This window comes from Sorex araneus, chromosome 6, assembly GCF_027595985.1.
Source record: "Sorex araneus isolate mSorAra2 chromosome 6, mSorAra2.pri, whole genome shotgun sequence".
Lineage (NCBI taxonomy): Eukaryota > Metazoa > Chordata > Mammalia > Eulipotyphla > Soricidae > Sorex > Sorex araneus.
Window position 1 is genome coordinate 163,989,169 of NC_073307.1, and position 23,461 is coordinate 164,012,629.

The following is a 23,461-nucleotide window of genomic DNA, read 5'->3' on the forward strand; positions in this document are numbered from 1 at the left end:
GCCGCCCCCTCGCCGAGGTGGCGCCAGTCTGGGCTCCTCCACGCAGCCCATCCCCCCATGATAGGAACCCCTCCTTGCACCCCACTCCAGAGGAACAGGGGCGCCTCGCCGTGGAATCCACCCCCCCACCAAGTGTGACCTTTGAGATCTGACCTCGATCGGGCCAAGGGGGAAGGGGGCGGACACCCCCCCTCCTAGACCTGAAGCAGAACCCGCCCGAGTGGGAGGGACTTATTTTCCGGTGGCAGTGGAGGAATCGTCCCGCTGAGTCATGCCCCGAGTGATGCGGCCCAGGCTATAAAAGCCAAAGTTGGCCCCCGGCTGGCCCCAGGAGTTAGTGACAGGCAGGGACTCTGCGCGCTGGGCTTAGCTGGGCCGGGCGGAGAGGGCCAGTTTAGGGACTCAGGCCTGATGGGGGGTTCGATAAGGGGGAGTGGGGGGCTTGGGGGAGGAAGGGTAGGAGAGAGACTGGACCTGGGGCCTTGTCTGGGTAAAGCTGCGGGGACTTGCCCGCAGGAACCTGGGAGGCGCGTGGCCTGTTGCCCCGCTGAAGATGGGGCTCTTGGCTTCTGGGAGGGCGTCGCCCCGACGTGAACCCGCCGAACCCCCAGCGCCCAGGCGTGTGTGGACGCAGCAAGGCAGGGAGAACCCGAGGTTCTCTGCACCCCAGATGGAGACGAGACAGCTTGGCGGTTGATCCCCTGCAGTGGGGTGTAGGGCCGGGCTTGGGGGGGCGCAGACTTTAGCCTTGGGGAGACCAGCAGCCCCCCTTTTTTTGCAGACCGAGGGTCGTGAGCTCGCCTGGCGACGCGGCCTGGGAACAGCTTGGTCTCGCGGGCTGAGTGCTCTGGCCCCGGGTGGTATGTAAGGTGTGCATGGCCACTCCCGGCCCGGTGGAAGCCGGGGCTGGGAGGCTGCACCCTGGTTGGAAGCGGGGTGGTGTGAGCGACTCAGGAGGTGCGGTGGCCGGTGTGGCGCCTAGTGTGTTTGTTGCCACAATTGACGCACACTTTATTTTCCAGGTGGCAGTGCTCCCCCCCTCTTGGGATGCTCTGGGTGCCTGTTTAGCCTCTCCTGTGACCCCTTCTGCCCCTCCTCGCTCTAACCCTTCACTTTAACCTTGCTCTGGGCACTGGTAAGCTGGGGAAGCCGCCCAGGACGCTGTTGGAGTCGGCACTGTTGGTAACGGTGAAGGCGAGCTGAGACTGGCACGGGGAGCCAGGGGGGTGGGGGGCGCTTCCCCGACGAGCGGGTGGGCCGCCGCAGGTGGTGGCCCCAGAAGTGCCCAACATGCTTCATGGACGTGGTTTGTTACCATAGTGCTCATCCCAGCGACCCGATGGCACCAGGAGACAGTGGAGCCCCTGGCAGTGTGAGTCGTAGCGGTGCAGGAGGGGAGTCCCAGGAGCAGAGCCCGGCCTAAGTTGCTGCCTGCACGTTGCAACCCAGAGCTTAGGAGGAAGTTCTCCACGGTCCGGTTTCCAGGCCTGGCTGTTCTCAGGAGGTCGCCACTGAAAGCTTGCAGAGGGGCTCTGAGGGGCAGCCGTGGAAGGCCGCTGCTGCAGATGTGTTGGATGATCCAGGAGCACCACCCTCTGGGCGTCTGATGCCAGCAGCGCCCCCTCCTCCCGTTCTGGGGTGGAGGTTTTCAGATGCTGCGTCTTCTAAGTTGAGCCTCCTGTCCTAGTTCTGTGCTACCAACAGCTTCCAGAAGAGTCTGAAGCTGTAGGACATTTAACCTTGATGACAGCACCCCCGAGCTGCCTGCCTGGTAGACTGAGATTGCGGTGGAGCCCAGTGATCCTTTCTCATCCCCGGCGCCCGCAGAGGAACGATTAGTGTCGCCCTACAGTCGATGTGATGGGACAGGGACGGGGTTCGGGGTGCTGAGGCAGAGGCTTAGATGATTGGCAAATATGGGCAGGTAGTGTTGCTAAGAAGTCGGTGCACAAATTTTTAGCAATGGTAGGTCAGGGCTGGAAGATGGGCTTGAAGGGTAGAGTTTATTCTGTGTTGGGAGGCCAGGGGTTGATCCCAGGCACCACCGGGTTCACCCCGGCAATGCTGGGTGTGGCTCTAAAACAGCTGCCGCCAAAAACTACAGGAAGAAGTGGCAGGTCCCGGGGCGCTCCCGGCCCTCTAAGGGTCACTGTAGGGCGAATGCTCCGGCTGTCACTGGGCTTTGATTCACCTCGAGCTTTTTGAAGCCTGAATTTTACTTGGTTAGATCTCAGCCATCATTGTCTGAAGGGGAAGATGGGTGGTGAGGGTTACATAGGGTGGGAGAGGGAACAGCTTGGTACTGGGGGGGCTTGGGGTGAAGAGTCATGGCGGAGGATGGGGTGGTCGGGAAGGTGGCTTGACAGGAATTGGGAGGAGTGGTCGGTAAGGCAAACGATCTCATGGGCAAGAGAGAAGTTGATACTGGTCATTAATAGTCAAATTCCAGCATGGAATCACGAAGCTTAATCAGAAGCTAAGTGCTTAGAGCCCTGTTAAATGCAGGGCGGAAAGCAAAATTGTTTTGCTGCAAGGTGGAGAATAGGTGTAACTGGCAACCTGCGTCAGTCCCTTGAAGAGGGTGCCAGACTCACACCCCAGTGAGTGCCATTCGCTGGACTGAACCCACTTGCTTCATCTAAAGTTGCAAGGGGTCAGGCTGCGCCCAAATTGTGTGCTCTGAAAGTATGTAGTTTGCAGCCTTGGGGTGCTCTTTAGATGAGGTGCGCTCGTTGAGCTTTTGACTCATCTTTATTGGCGGATATTGTGACTTAAGATTCTAAGCCATGTATATGACTAACAAGTAATTTCATGTTATGAGTTGGGTCTTAAAAACATACCTGGGCTTTGGTCAACATGGATTACAGCAAAGTTTTTGTTTATTGCTGATAGTCATTGTAACAAGGAGCAGCAAATAAGATTTTATCGCCACTATAAAATGACTAATTTGGTAGCAAGCAGTCGATACTCTCTTGCGAAGACTAGCTATTTCTTTAGCTCAAACATGCTTTAAATGTTTCAATATTAGAGAACAGCTATCAGCCAAAATCAGTTTGGGGAATAAGCAAACAGGGTGGGGGGTGCCTTTTCTAAATGTTCTGTTTGTAAAACTTTGGGAAATCTAAAACTGCCTAATAAGAGTACTTGTTTCGAAAATCTGAAAATGTTTAATGGGAGTACTTGTTTCTGAGGAGTCTAATGAATTAGTACAATAATATCACTATCGTGTCACTAATAAGCTGGAATTGTACTTAAAATTTGTTAATGAGCCAATTGCTTTTGGGGTTTTGTTTCGGTCCTAAAAATTTTTAAATATGTTAGCTGGAAATTCTTCACCAGTGACTTGGGGGTGATGACTTTGCAATGGCATTTCAAGAGTATTGGTCATGCTGTGTGGGGAAAGGTCTCTATGCCCTTGTGAAATGCAGCTTTGAGCGTAAACATGGGCGGGTAAAAATACTTGTATGTTGCTCTGTATGATGAGAACCTGTACTGTTGCATCATGTATGTGATTACTAATCATTTCCTTCCCCTTCACAGCACAAATAAAGGTTTGAGCTCTAATTATAATTGTTGTATTGCTATGTTATGTTTTTCAATCTTTGTATACACTTTTTTGTAAATTGCCTTCATGATGGGGTTATTCGCTCTTCCTGTTGCAGATTTATGCCTAGAATCACTTTAATAGCTCTGAGATGAACGCCATAGAGTATAAAACTAGTGTGTGTGGGAGGGGCTCCCCTTCCTCTCATGGCCCAGGAAGGGGGTGCGTTTGTTGTCCTAACCAAGCAGAACCGCCCAGCTGGTGACGGGCAGCCACTTGGTGGGCAAGTACTGTGTAATGTGGAACCTGAACTTTGACCTTAAGATTTCCAAACAATCTTGTGAAAGAGACGTGTGTTTATGTGCTTACTTTCGGGAAGGCTTTGGAAATGAGAGCGCAGGGATGGAATGTATGCACCCGGTGTACTGTTGGGGCTGTGTCGGGTTTGGGTCCAAGCACGTGATTCTGTGTCCTTAGACTTTCTCTATAGAGCTGTGTCTATTAATTACAGAAATCTGGGCTTTACTCTGCCATGCTAAGCAGCGAGACCTATGAAAAGGGCTTGGTGGGGGTTTCTGGAATCCAAAATTGCGTCGCCACGGTTGCTGCCGTGTTGGAAGGGAGGTGGCTGCGGTCTGTGATCCCAGAGGCTGACCCTTGGTACACTGTTCCGCTTTGCCTCTCGGGAGACAGACAGGCAGAGGCTCCTGCCAGCTAGGAGCGGGCCGGGCCCTGAGTGGCAGGCAGAGGGAGGCAGCGCCCACTCCTTGGTGGGCTCGGGGGAGTACATGGGCGCCGGGGATCAAACCTGGGTGAGCCCCATGCGAGGCAAGCCGCCTCACCCACCAACCAGATGCCGTTCTTGCCGCAAGCCCCTTCTGCTTCCACCAGTCCCTGTGAGCCTTCCCGGTATGCTGAGGATTAGCTTGGGGAGAGGAAGGGTCGGTGCCGTGGCCAGGGTGTGCCCTGCAGAGGCCCATGCCGTCTGGGCCGCTTGCACGTGGCCTGCCTTGTAGAACTTGCTCCTCTTGCTTTTGATGCAGTGACTGCAGAGCTTGCGCCCAGCCTTGAGGGGGATTCCGGTACCGCCCGTGTTCCTTGCTGGGTCTGTTACTGGCAGCTCTGAGAAGGTGGCTTTGGTTGGTTGGTGTTGCGAAGTGGAGCTGGTGTGTGAGGCCGAGGTCACACCCACCTGCCTCCGTCCCCAGGTGCTTTAGCTGGTGGCCCCTCGTGTGTTTGCCTCATGACAATCACAAGAGTGCAGGAGTGTGTCACAAGGTCTGTGGCAGAGATCTGACTTTCGATGACCTCCCAGTGGACACACAGGGACCCAGCGAGGTACACAACTAAAAGAAATGTGACAGAAGAAGAGCAAGAGATGACTTGGAAATCCTTTCAGAAGCCTTTGAGTAAGTCAGTCATGAGCTGTGTTTCCAGAAGGACTAACTGCCACCGCCACTGACTGCCCTGGTGCCCTGGTTTGTCTTGCTGACCAGGCCATGAACGGACTCCTACCTTACAGTCCAAAGCTTTGTGTGTGTGTGTGTGTGTGCGTGCACGCACGTGTGCATGCACTCTGGAACAGTGCTCATCAGAGTGATATGAGATATGTGTTTAGTCATATTTCACATATAAATTGATTCGGTCTCGATAGCAAGGGGAAGACAGCAAAATAACCCAAGGGCCTTTGTGGCGGGCCTTGACCTTCCTCCTGCTGCGGGCACTGCTTCCCTGCTGGGTGGACAGGGCCGGGTGCCCACAGCCGCCGCTCCGCCTCCCCTCTGTAACAGCCAGCGCTGTGACCAAGGGCCTGTTGGAAGGTTTGCAAGGAAGAAAATGGAAAGAAACAAAGTTCTCAGTAATCTTCCACGAATGCTTTCATTTGACAGATCAGCTTTGACCTTTTACTCCCATAAAAAGGGCATATGCATCTGTATACAAAGTGGTTTATACGATTTCCTGTGACTCATAGAACTTCTCCTGCCATCTGTGATGGTGACACACAAGCCATTATTTCGCTGTATTAATATAAACTGTCTTGTTTACATGACTCTTATTTTCCAGCTGTGTTTTCTCTTAGCCTGTAATTCTGTGATGACCTTTCTTTCCTGCCGTTCAAATGATCACATTGATATTTTGTCTTGGGGATACACAAATAATTTAAGTTTTTGAGGGGAGAGCCAGGGCCACAGCTGTTGTGCTGGGAGCCCTCCAGGGCTGTGTCCTGGGGCAGGTTCTGCAGTGCTGTGAATTGAACTAGATTCCCTAACCTCTTCCGTCTCCCTGCACCCCTGACATTTAGCTTCTTAAGGAGGTAAGCTCGTGTTCCTAAATATGTTGGGGAAGGATTTATTTGCATTTGTGCCACACCCCGGTACATAGGGCGTGGGGGGAGGGTGTTACTCCTGACTGCGCTACTGTGCTAGGGACTGAACTCTGAACTTTAGGCTCTGCAGCGAAGCTTGTGCTGGGGGAAAAAAAAAAAGATCTGCTCAGACTGTTGCCCTGTCGGGAAGGGAGGAACTTCTTAACTTGTGTGTCGTACAGCCGGCCGAAGAAGTAGCACAGAGGTGAGGGTGCTTGTTTGAGATGTGGTCAACCCCATTTCGATCCCTGGCCTTGCATGGGCGCCCAAGTATTGCTGGTTGTGGCCCCAGCCTACCCCCTGCCCTCCTCGCCCTCCCCCCAATTTAAATCTGCATTGTCACTAGTAAATTGAATCTTAATGTGTCTCCTCTTTTCCTCACACCCTGCTCTTTGGCCAGCTCCGACAGCTGTTTGGAGGGGCCTGACTGTGCACTTATTTGCTTGTTCTGGATTCTGCATTAAGGGTATGAACAGCTCTTGGCCCTGTGTGATGAAAGCTGCCCCTGCTCTGTCGATTCCGCTGTGCCGTAGACATGAAGGTTCTGCGTCCAGTGATCAACTTGGGTCTCCCCCAGGAATGTGTGAACCTCAGTCCATTTTCCTGCAACACTTTTGATAATTAGACATGTAACCCCACCGCGTGTGCCCCGTCTCGGCAAGGGGGCTGCCACCCTTCTGGTGACCGGATAGTGAGCTACAGGGTGGCTGTGAATGGGATTCTGGGGACACCAGTCTCCTGATGGCCTGGTCACTGCTCCTCTGTGACTCGGAGCCCCTTTGTTGGATTCAGTGGCCACCAGGGAAGGGACCGCCACAGGCAGGTGCGGGGGCAAAGGCTGGGACATGGGCCTGGCGTACTCAAGGTCCTGGGTTTGATCTCTGGCACGTGGAGCCTTCTGAGCACCTGCAGGTGTGGCCCTTGGTGACCTCCAGAGCCACTAGGGAGGTGCCCCCCACACCTTGGGGGCAGGTATAAGTGGACAGATCTCTAACACCTGGTCTCAGGTAGCGCCGTGTGAAAGGAAATGATGCATGAGCGTGCTCCTACCCACAGGCCCTTCTAGATCCTTCTGCTGCCTGCTCACCTGGCCCGGGCACTGCTTGAGTGTCACTGCTCCTTCTAGTCTGCTCCTGGGTTTACCTTTAACCTCCCACCCACGCATCCTGGGCAGCACAGAGCATGGATGCATCGTTCTGGCTTTTTCTCTTCCGTGATTCCTTCTCTTCCGAGTGCTCCATGGCCTGTGAAGGCCCTGACGCTGTGGATATTTGTCTGTGAAAACCATAAGCGAGCTCCAGGGTCCATGGCGCCGGAGAGAGGACTGATGGCTTTACCCGGGGTGCGTGTGCTCCGGAGAGCGTGACCCTCCCCTCTGATGCTGAGGGCATATCCTGCTGCCGTGAGCGTCGTACCCCGGTCTGTGCCGGGCTCACAGACTCGCCAGAAGCCTGCACACCTCCTCGTGAGTACCTCCTGTTTCTTCCAAAGTTATTAACATCGTTTTTATGGCAACTTTGGGAAAAACTATGGTAAAGGATGCAGCATAAAATTTAGCACTGAGCCATTGTTAAGTGTGCAATTGAATAAGGCTGAACATACAACTGTGTGCCACCAAGCTGGAGAACTTCATCTTGCAAAGCTGAAACTCGCCATCCGTTGAACTCCCCATTCCCTTCCTAAATGTCTGCTCCATGAGGCCTCTCGGGGCCTCCCAGGCAGTGCCGCGACTGTATTGGCCTTTGGTGACAGGCTTGTCTCACTGGGCATAATGTCCCCAAGTTTCATCTGTATTGTGACGTGTCAAATGCTCATTCCTTTGAAAAGAGCCGGGCACCCCAGGGTGTGTAATACCACATGTTTGCCGGTGGTCTCTCAGCAAGCACTGGCCCTGCTTCCGCTCCCAGGGTGGCTGATGTCCCTGTGAATGGCGAGTGTTCAAATCCCGCTGGAGATTCTGTTTTTTTTTTTTTGTTTTTGCTTTTTGGGTCACACCTGGCGATGCACAGGGGTTACTCCTGGCTCTGCACTCAGGAATCACTCCTGGCGGTGCTCAGGGGACCATATGGGATGCTGGGAATCGAACCCGGGTCGGCCGTGTGCAAGGCAAATGCCCTACCCGCTGCGCTATTGCTCCAGCCCCCTGGAGATTCTGTTTTAAGCTCTTCGGGATGTGCGCAAAAGTGGGATTGCTGGGTCTTCATGTAGTTCTTTGTGTCCTGTTTGTCTTTCTCAAATAACCACTGTGCTGTTTTCCTGAGTTGTACTCGCGTACATGACAGTACTGAGTTCCCAAGATTCCCCATCTCCATCCCCTCATCAATGCGTCGTATTTCACAGGTGGTTTAATTTGTGCTTTCTTAAAAATGATTTGACTGTCTTTTCATATGCTTATTGGTTATGATAGTGTATATTTTGCATATTTTTAAATTTGGGTGCCTTCTTTATGTTATCCAGACATTAACCCTTTCTCAGCAGATCTATGATGTAGAAATATCTTCTATTCTGTATCTTTTATACGTGGTGAGTATATCTTTTATGCCCAAATGTTTTCATTTTTATGTAGCCCGGTTTATCTGTTTTTGCTTTTGTTCATCTGTGATTTGGTGTCATGTTCAAGAAATCACTGTCAAATTCAATGTTGTGAAGTATTTGTTGCGACTTTTAAAAAAATTATTTTATCTTTACAGAGTTGTTCACGATGATTCATTGTATTCAGTATTCCAACACCAAGCCACTGTTGCTACTTTTAAAAGTCCTTTCAGGAGCTGGGGATGTGGTTCAGTAGGAGAGCATGTCTTTACATGTGCCCTGGGCGTGGTTCTGGCATCATCTAAAAAGACCTATGCAGCTCCAAGTGTCAAGTGCATACTCTGCATGCGTGGGCTTGGTTCAGTCCCGGCACCCCATGATCCCCAGAGCACTGTGGGGTGCGACCCCAGCCTAGTGAGCAAGAGTAGCCCCTGATGGGTATGGGCTCAAACAAGAATAACAGAAAGCTAATTTAGTAGGCTGACCTGTGTATCAGCGTTACTGACTAGTCTGTTTGAATAGAGTTTGCCTTGTAGACTGTTCCTCTTCAACTACTTGTAAAATATCCGTGTTGATTTCATGATTGTGAATTTTGCATACAGTTGAGAATGTATGTTTACCAGTCACGTTGTTAAACATGCCATTTTTCTGTTCTGTTACTGGGAGGGGGGGCCAAAACTCTGTTATATGTAACAATTTTAAAAATGAGTTTATCATGTCTAATACGCATTAGTTTTTCTTCTGATTACTTTTTTTCTTAGTAGTTAAGCATGTGTGTGCTTCTAAATACTTCTCACCATTTTAGGAGTAACTTATTCAATTTAGGAATGGATCCAAATTAACTGTGATAGTAACTTTCATTTTGTATATATTATCTTCACTTTTTCAGTCCACAATGAAATTAGGTTCTTTTTGTGATCTGTCTAAATTTGGTTCTGGAATGTTTAATCCAGTTTTTGCTGTTTCATATCAAATGCAATGAATTTTAATGAGACTTGCTGTTTATTATGTTTTAAAATTTATTCATTGGAACCTTGATCCTCCTGTTAACAGAAAAATACTCTGTGGGAACCCAGTCAGGTACACGGAACTGGATGAGTCTTTGGTCCACATCCCAATATGCTCTGGGGACCATGCTGGGAATTGAACCCGGGTTGGCCACGTGCAAGGCAAATGCCCTACCCGCTGTACTATCGCTCCAGCCCTGGCATGGTTTCTTTCAATCCCTTTGTGTTTAAATTTCAAACTACAGATAAGTAGCAGTAAAAGATCAAAGTTTATCACTTCTTTCCCAAGTTAACTATCTGTGACAACTTGTTCTTTAGACCTTTTCCTGTCATGGCCATACTAAATATATTTATTATTTCAGATCTAAAATGGATTTTCATAATACATGTGGTTCTCTAGCTATTGTATTATTTTCCTGGCTCCATGATGCTTAATCTTGCATATGTTGGTACCGTTATCTTAACCATTTTTCTATAGATGGGCTTTTAGTTATTTCCAGAATCTCCTGGTCATTATAAACAACGGGGACACCCGGGTACACTGTCCCTCCCGCTTCCTTGGAGGAGTCACCTGCTCCAGAGCTCGAGAGTAGCCGAGTTTCTGCAGCTGATGTGGACTATCGCTGCTTTCTCCCAAGTGTGTGGGACCCGCTGAAAGCGCCTCGGTTGCTGGTTGCTAAATCTGAGCCTAGGCCACAACTGCTCAGCAGAACACGAGGAAGGACCCAGCAGACCAGAGAGTTTCCTGGTCTTCTCTCCCCGGGTCGGGTGGAAAGGAGACTATCCTTATAGCAGTGTGACTGCTCTCCAAAGTGGCATCTCGTTGGTTGGTTGTATGGGGGGAATAGACTGGGCGAAGAGGGGCTCTCACAGCAAAAACCAAAAAAAGTGTGGAAGTGCCACGTGTTGGAAATGTAACCAGGTGACAATGTTAGCCTCATTGAGGACACTGAAGCACCAGGCCCCTTCTGACATACTTTGTGAGTGTCACCTTCCTATCGCCAGGAATGCGTTTGTGCCCCCGCCTCAGACTCCCCACATGTGAATCCAGTCTCTGCCTGGGCAGGATGTTGGGAAGCACCGGGGGTCACCAAAACCAGGTGCTTGGTCAGTGTCCCCTCTGCTGCGGATGACCTGTGTGGAAGCTGTGTCTGTCCTGTCCTCCCTCCGTGCACACTCCCTGTCACCTCCCAGGTGTGGCCCTCCCGCTCACCAGCCTCTCGAGTGATGGCCACACTGTCCCCCTTACTCCTGTCAGAGTGACTGCTGAGCCAGCTGCCTCGTCTGTGGCAAAACAGGGCCCTGTCTCTGCCTCTGCTGCAGGCTCAGCCCTGCTGAGTGCCGCCAGCTTTCACTGACGGTGTGCGCCACGTCCAAGGGCGAGTCTGCGCTGTCGGAATCCAGAACTTATATATCTACTGGGCCTCTAACCCCCGCCTCTCTGCAGAAGGTTGGGAGCTATTTGCTGAAGTTTCTGGAGAATTCTGTGTGCGTACTTCACTCTCAGGGTGCTGTTATCCCAGTGACCTGTGCTTTGGGTTGCTCGGTAAAAGCCCTCCGAGGCTGACTGTCCCTTCATGGTCTGCTGAGGGGCTGTCAACATCTGGGCAGCTCATGCTTGAATAACCCAACAGCTGATGGGGAATAATTCTGGTTTTATTTTAAGCATGTCTTCCATTACTGTCTTGTTTTGTTCTATTAATGGCGGGATTTCTTGCATAGATCCTTCCGGCACCACACCCTCCACCAAAGTGCTTCCCTCCCCATTGTCCCCGTGTCTCACCGATAGTTACATTCTAGTAATTTTCGTCCTCCATGATATGACATGCTGCAAACCTGTGTCTGTGTGTCTTATGGACGCAGGGAACTATATCAACAGGGTAGTGTCCGGATAGTTCTAAATATTTAGATTCAGCCACTCTGGAAAGTTCACTAGTTGACATGAATCTCTCCGTGATCAATTCTGTGGAAACTGGTTGGTTGTCAATATGAGAAATGCAAACAGTATTTCATTGTAACTTTGCTGTGTCTTCGGTCCAGTATATACCTTCTGAGTTTTAAGAACATTTTATTTTAAAGAAATTAACCCATTGCCACTTATCCTGAAAAATACTTTGCTATTTGTTATTGAGCATTCAAATTCATGGTTTTTTGCTGTCAGCAATATATATGTATGTGCATATATATATTCACCTCACATATGTATTCACTTAACAATGTTCTATGCCTTCTAGATTTTCTGTGTAGTTCAGAAAAGCTAAGCTTAAGATGATTTTTTTTGTTGTTGCTAAACCTCATGTTTTATCCCAATTTGCTGGGGAGGGGGCAGTTTGGGTCACATCCGGGTGTGCTCAAGGTTTACTCCTGGCCCTGCACTCAGGGGTCACTCCCGGCAGGTCTGGGAAGCCGTGTGGGATGTTGGGATCACAGCTGGCCGGCTGCACGCAAGGCAAGAGCCTTCCCCACTCCTTGCCTGTGTCTGTGGTCTTTATCCCAGTTCTTGGAAGGTTTTATTTTCACTGGGCTATTGGATCTCATTTTGAATAATTAGACCGTAATAGGTTTGCTATCAGAATCAAGTTCATTGTGATGTGAAGAGTGACTTAAGGACATTTGACCTGTGGCCCCTGAGTCATTTACTGACACAGCCATCCCTTGGTGACATGTGAGCTGGTTTATTTTTAATATGGTAGTTCTGGACTTTACTGTATGACAAGGATAATCTTCATTACTTCACTTTCTAGAAATTTCCAGGCTGTTCTTGCATGTTTGCTCTTCCTTCCCTGGGATGTCTCCATGTCCCTAGGCAGTGGAAGACCCTCCTCCCGATTACCAGCGCCATGACTTTGCACTTTGGGCGAACGTTTGGTGCGTCACAGGAAGCAGACAGTTGGCCTGTTGGCCTCAGTACCCTACTCCCCGGGCCCCCAAGAAATGACCCCCCGTGATTGAACAGTCATGGTTTTTGCTTGCCTTATGGTTGCCTCGGAATCCAGAATGCGACTGTCCTGGTGAGTGGACTTTCCAGGAGAAACATCCCTGAGCACACCCTCCCGCTAGATGCCAAGATGGGGGCCAGGGGATGGCTCGGAGGGAACCCTGAATTTGATCCTTGGCACTACCCAGTCCAGAGAACACCTCCAGGAGTGTCCTCAGATGTTGGGTATAGCCTGAAAAACATTGGTTTGTGTGAGTGAACCCAGTGTGCGTCAGTCCAGCCTGCCCCCTGCCTTCCTCGGGAGACCCCCGCAGTGTGCTGGAGGGACAGGCAGGGTGGCTGGCCAGCCTTCACTGGTGGCACTGTGACCCTTCGAGTCCCTGGTGGGGTGGAACAGACGAGACCCAGCACTGCCCCAAGGGGAGCGGCCCCGGGCCTCGGGCAGTTTGCGGTGCGATGGGTCATTTTCTCCTAATCTTGCTCTCAAATCCATCCATTTACTTACTGTAATGTTGTCCTCCGGTGATACCGTCTCTCCTTTGAATTCTTTTGTGCCTAGAATTGTTCCTTTAATTTTGTCATTTTTATGGAACCAGAACCCAGGGTCTCCCACGTGTGAAGCGAATGTACCCATCCTATCCCTAGGGTTTCATTTGGACATCGGACTCTTGTCATTCCAGTTGTTTTGGTGTTTGGTGTGAGGGCAGCTAGTTTAGTTCAAAATGAATGATCCATTTGTGCAGGATGTTAGGTAGGAGGGCACTAACTTAGTTACTTTAAAATTAGTGACAGTTTTCCCACCACCGCTTGCGGGCTCTTCTTTCTCCCGACCTGAAATGCTCCTGTTAATTGTGCGTCGAGTTAGAGACTGGAGTGCTCTTGCGTGTTTGAATCATTTCATTGCCCCTCCCCTTCGGTGTTGTTTTCAGGGTCACACGCTTTATTCTGGTGATATATGCTGTGGTGGGGCCGGGGGTTCCCGGTGACTGTGCTCCCAGGATGGTGCCCAGCATGTGGCGTGGGGCATCGAACTCATGACCTGAAGTCTACAAGGCAAGTGCTCCGCCCCAGAACCATCCCCAGGCCCTCAAGAGTGTTCCTGAACTTTTTAGTCTATTTCACTGACCTTTCCGGTGCCGACCCACTATTCTGATGGTTGTCTATTTATTTCTTTTATTTTGCTTTTTTTGGGAGGACAGGGGTCATTCCTGGAGGAACTCAGGGGACTGTATGCCGAGGATTGGACTCGGTCGGTTCAAGGCAAGTGTTCTGCCCACTCTACTATCCAGCCCTAATGATTGAGACTTTATGCTTGAATTTAAATAGGGTCCTACTGGTCTGTCATACTCAGATTGGTAGTGAAGTTCCTTACCTCATCCCTATGGCACCGAGGCTTCCCACTGGGGACCAGACCGTGGCGTGAGTGGATGATGTTCCCGTGGGCTGACACAGCCGCGCGCAGTCATGAAGCTGGTCCCGAGACTCGCGTGACTGCACTGTGGCGGGATATGTTTCTACTCAGATTCCTGGTGCTGGCACCATGTGGTGAAACTTATCTTACAGGAAACTAATGTTTACATAAAATACCTATGCTTTATTTTGTAAAGAGATGTGTTCACCCTCCTTATTAAGCCTCTGCAACAGCTGACAGTTCTGGTTTTCAAGTCCGAGGGCGCCGCTCTCCTGCACCCGCCTCTAACTGAGCTTGTGACCATCTCTGCCTCAGTTTCCTCAACTGTAAGAAGGGGTAATGACGTCACCTACTAAGAAATGGGATGAGGTTCGTGACATCAGGCCAGTGCTGCCACCTGCTCTCCACTGACTTGAATTGGATGCTGCTCCGTGGGGTCGTCCCAGGGACTCAGTTTCCCTGTTGTTTTAGCCTTGTTTGGGGGCCACACCTGGTGGCGCTCAGGACTTACTCCTGGTTCTGCACTCAGAAATCAAAGAATTTTCTTTTCCTTGTCTTGGAGGGCGTGGGGCTCAGGGTTTCTCCTAGCTGGCGTGGGAGGCCAAAGAGGGTGCCAGGGACTGAACCCGGGCCAGCTGAATTCATGGCGAGTGCCCTACCTGCTGTTACTGTCTCTCCAGTCCCCAGAGGTGACTTCTGGTGCGGCTGGGGTCCAGGTGCGGAAGCAGGGAGGATGGGACCCGGGTGGCTGCGTGCAAGGCCACCCCGGAATCCCTGAGCGGTCTCTGGCCGTGGGGTTCTTCCGTGGTCAGTGTTTCTGCTCCTGTCGTGTTGGCACTGACCTGGTCACTAAAGGGCCCTGAGCTCCAGGGTCTTGCCGCCTCCTCCCACTCGGGTCCCTCAGCAGGGGCCGGGGCGGGCTCAGGCTGGGCCTGGAGGGCTGCTGGCCCGGCCTCAGGACGGTGCATTTCAACACAGAAAATGAATGACGGGTCTATTTCTGGTGCTGATGTTTCTTTTAAAAATGTATTTATTTTCCAACTGAAATCTCTCGAAGTCCAAGTTTCTGAAGTCCAGGGCTGGGTGGATTTAGTATCTGCTCGGTTGCGCTGGCATCACCATTATCCGCTTCCCAAAAGTGCTCCTGTCCCATGCAGAAACTGTCTCAGTGACTCCAGCTCCCTGTCTCCGGTCCTGTCCCTGTCCCTGTCCTCCTGCTCTTGTCTCTGTGCATCTGTATGTTTAGGTGCTTGGGCTAAGTGGAACCGTGTCACAGTTGTCTCTCATGCCCGCCTTTCTCCCCTCAGCATTGTGTTACAGTTTTCCCCTAGGGCTGAGTGGCCTGCCTCCCTCCCTCCCTCCCTCCCTCTCTCCCTCCCTCCCTCCCTCTGTTCCTTGATAATGCTTCTTTGGTTGAGCCCCACCCAGCAGTGCTCAAGGCTTACCTCTGGCTCTGTGCTCAGGATCACTCCTAGGAGATCATACATGGTTCCCGGAGATCATACGTGGTGCCAGGAGATCATATGTGGTGCCAGGGTGAGTAGGATGTAGGGCAAACACCTTAACCTCTGGTTTCGTTTTGTTTTTGCATTTTGGGGCTGGTGGGGCTGGGGGACCAGGTGTGGAAGAGCGATGCTCAGGGGTTACTCCCGGCTCTGCACTCAGGAATTAGTCCTGGCAGAGCTGGGCGACCCTATGGGATACCAGGGATCGGGTTCAGGTTGGCTGAGTGCCAGGGAAACACCCTCCCCGAGGTGCTATTGCTCCAACCCTGCCCCACTTCACCTCTGGACTCTCTCCCACTCTGAGAGACGTTTGGACGTTGGCCTGTGGACGTTTGTGGACGAGGCGTCAGCATGATTTCTGTTCTCTGTGGGAGGGCGTTATCTCCTCACTCTGTTTTAACTGTTCGTGGAACTGCCCGACTTTCCCACTCTCCCAGTAACGCTGAGGGTCCTGGTTTGTCCGAGTCTCACCTGCACTTGGTTTTCCCTAATTCCCCCCCCGCCGTCCCCACCTTGGTTGCTGCCCGCCACCACCCTGGGGCCTGTCCTAGCTTTCGCTGCCATCACAGGTGCTGCTCGGGTGGCATTTCTCTGACCTCTTCAGGTGCCTGCTGCTCAGCGGGCCATGTTCCGTGCATGCGTGTCAACGCTGACCCTCCGTGCCCTTGTTTCTCGCGGTGGCGTTGTAATCCTTTGTCCCCAATAACTAACAAACGAAAGTAATTCCGTTTAAGGAAAATAGGACTGGACGCAGATGTGACCCCCAAGAAGTCTCATGGTATGTGACAATCAAAGGTCGGGCTCTGCACTGCGCTGACCGTTGGTTATCAATGAGCCGCGTTTCTGCCTCTGCTCGTGTTCCCATTTGTGTTCACGGAATAGTGTGTCCTCATTTCCAAGCCGAGCCAATCCTGGGGCCAGAAACTGGGAGCCAAAGGAGCACTTGGACTGTGGGCCGTGGCCAGGCAGGTTCTGAAACTGGCGTCAGCACGGCTTTCAGCTGCCCCCGGCCTTCTGCCTCTCACCACTAACGACCTCTGTCTGGTTTCTGTGCAGCAACGGCAGCTTTCTCTGAGACACAGTGGAGAGGAAAATCCAGTTATAAGTGATGTGGGGCACGAGGTGCAGGGTGGGGTGCCGGGGAGGGAGGGCCTCTGCTGTGTACCCCTGTAACTGGAGGCCTCTTCTCTGACAGACTGCCAAGCTGGGAGCCTGGAACCCCTGGGGCTGGGCCACCTCCCCTGTGCCTTGAAACTTCACCAAATTCTCCGGAGTTGCTGGACCCGTATTTCCAATATAATCCAGGCCTTGTTTCAGAGAAAAGTGGGTTTCCTGCTGTTTGGGCCACTCCCCTAGTCCTTGGGGGATGAGGTGGTGTAGGGATCGAACCCAGGCCTTCTGCATGTGCCCCAACCTGCTGAACCCTCTCCCCAGCCCCCAGGGTTAAGTGGGTTTCCTTTGGTTTGTTTTAGGGACCACATTCAGCAGTGCTCCTGGCAGGCCTTGGGAGGCTGTATGTGGTGCCGGGGATTGGAGCCAGGGCCAGTGGGGTGTAAGTTCAGGCCTACCCCCGTACTGTCTCTCTGGCCCCAGGGTTAGGTTTGTTTTGTTTGTTTTTTGGGTTTTTTTTTCTTCAGCTTTTTGGGTCACACCTGGTGATGCTCAGGGGTTACTCCAGGTTCATGTACTCAGGAATTACTCCTGGCGGTGCTCAGGGGACCATATGGGATGCTGGGAATCGAACCCGGATCAGCCGCATGTAAGGCAAACGCCCTACCTGCTGTGCTATCGCTCCAGCCCTCCCAGGATTAGATTTTTAAAGAAAATTTTCTATTACTGTACAGTATCTTCTTACATTTGCAGATCCTCCACATCAATAGTTCTTTTATGGTATTCCTAATTTTTCTTTATCTTGTGTAGATTTTTAGGAATATTTTATTGAGCTTTCCAAATAAGCAGTTTTAGGTAAAGTGAGTTCTACTGCTTTCATTTTGGCTTTTGTTTTTATTTGTTTTTTTAGATTTTGGGTTTGGGGCCACATCCAGCGGTGCTCAGAGATTACTCAAGGCTTTGTGTCCCGGGATCACTCCTGGAGGGGCTCGAGGGGACATTTGTGGTGGGGCTGAACCCAGGTTGGCCATGTACAAGGCCAGTGCTTTCCCCGTCCTACTCTCTCGCCAGTCCCATTTTGTCCTTTCTTAATATCTACTTTTTTTCTTGGATTTGGAGGTCATTTTTGTTCTTTTTATAACTTTCTCTGAGGTTCCCAGGATGAACCCACACGCACGCAGAGCAGCTCTCTCCTGCTGGGCGAGCCCGGCCCCCTGGGATCATATTTTCAAATTCAGGAGAGATTTTATTTAAGGGACTGGAAGGAAGTGGGAGAGGGCAGGGAGTCTCCGAGACGGGATTCCGCCGTAAACCACCCAAGTTATCCCTGAGTGAGTTTCAGGCCTCCAGTGCCCCGAAACCAGCCGGTGTCTAAATCCCAGTTTCCCTCTAGACTCTGATCTCGGGGTTTCCGCCTTGACTGTGCACGGGAACCTCGCCCTGCGGGTCTGAGTCACGTTGCACTTGGCAGTGGGCAGAGAGAGGCCTGCTGTGACCTGTCGCAACGGCAGAGGAGGCTCTTCTGAGACCCCCCAGGAGGGACAGGCTGGGGGTGGCCGGGCCTCGGGGACTCCCGAAGATAGCTCGGCTGTTGCCTCATTTCCCTTTGGTGGGCCCACCAACACAGGCCCTGCCTCACGGCACCCTCAGTGTGGGGCCACTGTCCCGGGTTAATGCCCGAGTGGCCAGAGAGGAGTGGGGCAGAGGCCTTCCCCAGGGGGTCCGAGAAGCCGAGAGTCGTTCCTGGGGTGCGGGAGTGTGGGCTGGGGGCCAGGGAGGGTACAGGCTGCACCCCCGGGCAGCTGAAGGCCCCCATTGGTGTGTGTGTGTGTGTGTATGGTGGGGTTGTTCTTATTTCCTATAACCTTTGTGGTTTCAGGTCTGGACACCCCAAGCCCCCGAGAACAGGCTTTATGTTTCCCGAGTGCTCGGGGAGGTCTGAGTGCGCCCCCCTTTCTTCATGACTGAAGTGGATGTGTCTTATGCCTGCAGCTGGGACGGAGTTCTCGGCCTCGTTCTGGTTCTGGATCATTCTGAGGCTCAGGTGGCCCAGGGCCCTGTCAGCAGAGATGGAAGGAAGCTCTGGTTCCCTCACAGCCCGAAGCTGCTTTCGGGGCCCAAGGGACGCCCACACCCCGACCTCCCTGTCTCGGCCTGCCCGGCCTGGCCCTCCTCAGACTGGCTAGCTGTGGGTGCCGCCCCCCCTTTTCCGGCCCGGCCTCGCGTGGGGGTGGGAGGGGTGACTGCTCTCCACCGGGGACAGGTTGTGGGGACTTCCCAGGCCACATGACCTGCCGCTCTGCATTCCCGGGGTTCCCCAGGGTCCGGTTAGAAGCCTGTGAACCGTCACAAGTGTCTCTGGGCAGACCCCTTGCATGGTCCCCCTCCGGCCAAACCCCAGGCCGTGTCCTGACCTTCCCGGTGACTTGGTGCCTCTTGAGTTTGTCTTTCCCCTTTAGCCCAAGGTGCACTTCCCTGGCAGCTGGTCCCCAGGGCGCCCCCGAGTCCAAACCCCCGAGGGGCTGGTCACTAACCGTGGATCCCCCTTTGCTCACCTTCCAGAGTCAGTTTACTGCCCCGTGCGGCGGGCCCGGGGCTGGGCTTTGCCTCTGACAGGTTGGGACATGCAGGCGAGTGAGCTCCTGCGGCAACGAGTAAGTGCTGGTCTTGAGGGGCGGGGAGGGGTGGTGGGCAGTACCCTCCCCTCGGGGCCTGAGTGTCCACCCAGCGTGGGGAGGGTCCCGAGACCCGGCCTCAGCCTGGCCTGATGCTCGGTGGCCTGCTGGGGCGGGGCGTGAGGGGCTGCCGAGCCCAGGGTTGGGGGGTTCCCTGCAGTGCAAGGCGGGGACAGCTCTGGGACAAGGACTGAGGAGCTGATGGGCAGCCCTGACCCGCCGTGGGCACCGTTGCCAAGGAGCACTGGCATGGGAGCTGGGTCCAAGAGGCAGGGCCCGCCGAATTCTCAACTTTCCTGTTCTGCTGAAGAGACACGAGACTTTTGCTTTTAATAATGAACGCTCCACACGTGAGCTTCACCCCCACCCACACCCCCTGTGGAGAAGGTGCCAGAGAAAAGAGGAAAAGCGAGCTCCCTCCAGCCTACCCTGCTACACCGAAGTGTTTCCCGAGTACCTTGGAATCTTTCTGGAAGTTTCTACATGCTGTGCTGTTGCAGGCAGGCCGCACGGGTGATGGGCAGGGGCCCCAGCGCACAGGGACACGAGGCCCAGAGCCCAGGGGACGCGGTCCCCGGCGCGGCCTGGTGCCCAGGAGCCCGGGAGGCGGAGCCGCCGCAGGTGTTTCTTTTCCTGGACGCGCCTCAGGGCCGCGTCCAGGTTTTGCTTTTCACCTTTGAGTCTGTGAGAACGAGAGCAGGAAAAAGCAAAAGGCGCTGGTGGTGGCACGCCTGGCACTGCCGGGCCGGGGTTCGAGTCCCCGCGGCCCCTGCTGCCTTCCTGCTCCCGCTGCAGGCCCTTCCAGGCCCCGACCCCCGACCCCAGGACTTACGGAGCTGAAGCCCCGGAGGTGTGGGGTGCGCTCCCAAGACCCTCCCGCCCCGCTCCCACCCCCCTGGTTCTTCACCCCGATGGCCCCGAGGACTCAGTTGTCACATTGGTGGGGGAAAGACGGTTGGGGTCTCTGAGCCCTAAGACGGGCCGCTCGCCTTTCGACTGCCCCCCCTCCTCCCAGGGCTCCGGATCATGTCATGTCTGGGTTGGGAGTCGGGGACCCCTCAGCTCCCCAGCTCAGGTCCAGGGGCAGCAGCGGGATCATGCAAGCTCCCCCAGGCCCCCAGGCTGCCTCCTCCCGCGGTCTCTGGGGCGCCCTCCCCCCGCGGTGGCCTCCCGTGGCCCTCGGTGCCTGCAGTGCCCGTGGCTCTGTGGAAGTGGCGCTGTCCTGGCCTCTTCCTGCCACAAGCCGGGTCACGAGGCGCAGCTGGAAGTAGGCTGGGAGATGGGGGGCTTCTCCCCTCCTGGGGGGCTATCGGCTCCCCTTACGGATCCCAGTTAGAACCCCAGCCCTGGTGGCCTTCTCAGTGGAAACTGAAGTCACAGGTCCCTCGGAGAGCGGAGAGCAGGGTCCCCGCGGGGTGACTGCAAGGCAGCAGGAAGAGCAGGAAGCAGAGGGCAGGAAGTGGGTGGCGGTGGAGGGACCCCAGTGGTGACCTCGGCTCGGGCTGCAGAGCCAGAAGATGAGCCGCCTCGCCAGCCTCAGCACTTGGGTGACAGAAAACGTTTCTTGGGAGCTGCTACTTTGGGGGCACAAGGCAGCACATCCAGGCCTACAGGGGCCCCCTCGCCCCCCACCCCTGCCGGAGTGTGGCCCTGACTCCTGTGAGCCCACAGCCAGGCCCCACTGGGTGCTCAGGCCTCAAGCGTGGCACCCACCAGAGCAAGATGGAGAATCCACAGACTGGCTGTCCTGAGCACGGTCAGCCAAATGCCACACCCGGGTGACGGGGCACTAGGACACTTCCACTAAGACAGAGCAAAGCACTGACACGGGGTGAACCACGGAGGAAAAGGGGCTCATCCCACCCCGCCTGTGTGAGCCTCAGTTTTCCCATCTCTAAAATGGGGCTACCCGGGACTACCTGGAGGATCACTGGAAACATTGGGACTCGTGGGGTTTTGTGGGTTCGTTTGTTGGGTCGCACCTGGTGGTGCTCAGGGCTGACTCCTAGCGCTGCACTCAGGATCACTCCGGGAGGGCTCGGGGGACCCGGGGCCTGAGGATCGAACCTAGGTCGGCTCCATGCAAGGCAAACAAACTCCCTGCCTGTTGAACTACTGCTCTGGCCCATGGGGCGAATGTTTAATAATCACCAGAAGGTAATAATCACCAGAAGGAATTCGGGAACAGTGGTGGGGTGCACCAGAGGAAGCGGGGGTTCAGAAAGGCAGGTGCGAAGCTGCGAGCACGGGACAACGCTGGCCTCAAGCAGTTTGGCTGCAGCTTGAGGGCAGGAAGCAGGTCGGGCCCAGGTGTGGCCTGCCAGGCCAGGAAGGTCAGAGAGACGGAGGCTGGGGCCGGCGCAGGCGGTGGAGACGATGCTGGGGCTCGGGGCTGGGGGATACTGATGTCATGGGCAGCTGGAGGCCGGTTCAAGCCTCTTGGGCTTCCGCTCCCTCCACTCTGCCCACCCTTTGCCAGCCCCTGCTCTCCTGACTCCCAGCCCTCGCAGCGAGTCCTGTGCCCAGTCCCTTGGACACACCTAGTCAGGGCCAGCGTGAGCTGCACGACACTTTCTTCAAAAATATTTTATTTGGGGGGCTGGAGCGATAGCACAGAGGGTAGGGCGTTTGCCTTGCATGTGGCCGACCTAGGTTCGATCCCCAGACCCAAAAAGAAAAAAAATTTTTTTGTGGGGGAGGGGTCATACCCGGCAATGCACAGGGGTTACTCCTGGCTCTGCACTCAGGAATTACTCCTGGCAGTGCTCAGAGGACCATATGGGATGCTGGGAATCGAACCCGGGTAGGCCGCGTGCAAGGCAAATTCCCTACCCGCTGTACTATCACTCCAGCCCCAATATTTTAGAATCTAGGCAGATAGCTCGAAGGGCTGAAGCGCAGGCTTTACACACAGTGGGGCTGGAGTGACAATACAGCAGGGAGGGCGTTTACCTTCCTCGGCATCCCATAGGGTCCCCGAGCACCACCAGGAATAATTCCTGAGTGCAGAGCCAGGAGACGCCTCTGAGCATCCCCAGGTGTGACCCCCCCCAAAAAAAAAGAGAGAATAGAGTGCTCCTAAACTAGTATTTTAAAATAAAATATTTACTTTGCGTCCGAGAGATAGCCCTGGGGTTCAGGTACAGGCCTTGCATGCCTCCTGGTTCAATCTCCCACATCCCGTGTCAGCGTTGCTGGGAGGTCCCGACACAGCACGAGTGGCCCTGGGGAATCTCTGGCCCCAAGAGCCCAGGCAGAGGGCCAGAGTGACAGTATAAAGGGGAGGGTATAAAGGGGAGGGCATTTGCCTTGCACGCGGTTGACTCTGGTTTGACCGCCAGCATCCCATATGGTCCCCCAAGCACCGCCAGGAGTGATTCCTGAGTGCAGAGCATCGCTGGGTGTGACCCAAAAAGGAAAACAAAAACAAAAACAAAAACCCAGGCAGAGGCTTATCCTCAGTCTCTTGCATTAAACCCCCAGTGTGGGGCCGGAGCGATAGTAGAGCAGGGAGGGCACCTGCCTCTCAAGTGGCTGACTTGGGTTTGATTGATGGCACCACATAACCCTACCTGAGGGCTTGGAGTGGATACAGCAGGGAGGCCGTTTGCCTTCACACGGCCAACCCAGGTTCAATCCCTGTCATCCCTTATAGTCCCCTGAGCATTCACATCATCATCATCATCATTATCATCATCCCATTGATCGTCGAATTTCTTGAGCGGTCTCAGTAACGTCTCCATTCATCCTAGCCCTGAGATTTTAGAAGCTTCTCTTTACTCGTCCTTCCCAACAGAGCTGCATTGGAGGCTCTTTCAGGGTCAGGGGAATGAGACCCATCATTGAGCATTGCCAGGAGTAATTCTTGAGTGCAGAGCCAGGAGGAACCCCTGAGCATCACCAGATGTGATCCCAAAAGAAAAAACAAAAACAACAATAACAAAAAACCCAAACCCCACCAGAGTGATCCCTGAGCAGAGCCAGGAGTAAGCCCTGAGGACCATTAGGTGTGGCCTCAAAACAAAACAAAAAAAAGCAATTCAAACTCCAGTCTGGTTGATGGAGAATTGTTGTGCCGTCTCCATACCTCCCAAGCCCTGAGCATGCTGGGTGTGGCCCTAAAACAACAAAACAGGACCAGAGCGATAGTGTAGTGAGTAGGGTGCTTGCCTTGCATATGGCCAACCTAGTTCAACCCCCAAGACCCCATCTGGTGCCCTGAGCAATTCCATGTGTAATTCCTGAGTGCAGCGCAGTGAGTAACCCCTGAACATCGCTGAGTCTGGGTCCCCTCAAAAAAAAAATTAAGGCCCGGAAGTAGTTCAGAGGTTAAGGCACTTGTCTTACACGTGGCCGGCCCCATTTCAATTCCTG

At 53.6% G+C, this 23,461-nt stretch overlaps 1 long non-coding RNA gene across 1 annotated transcript; it reads left to right on the forward strand.

The window, feature by feature from the left end:
- The first annotated feature begins 401 nt into the window (after positions 1-401).
- Positions 402-3,570, forward strand: LOC129405757 (uncharacterized). Its single transcript, XR_008630756.1, has 2 exons — positions 402-869; positions 1,023-3,570. It is a non-coding gene; the product is annotated as an uncharacterized LOC129405757 (long non-coding RNA).
- Positions 3,571-23,461: the final 19,891 nt, after the last annotated feature.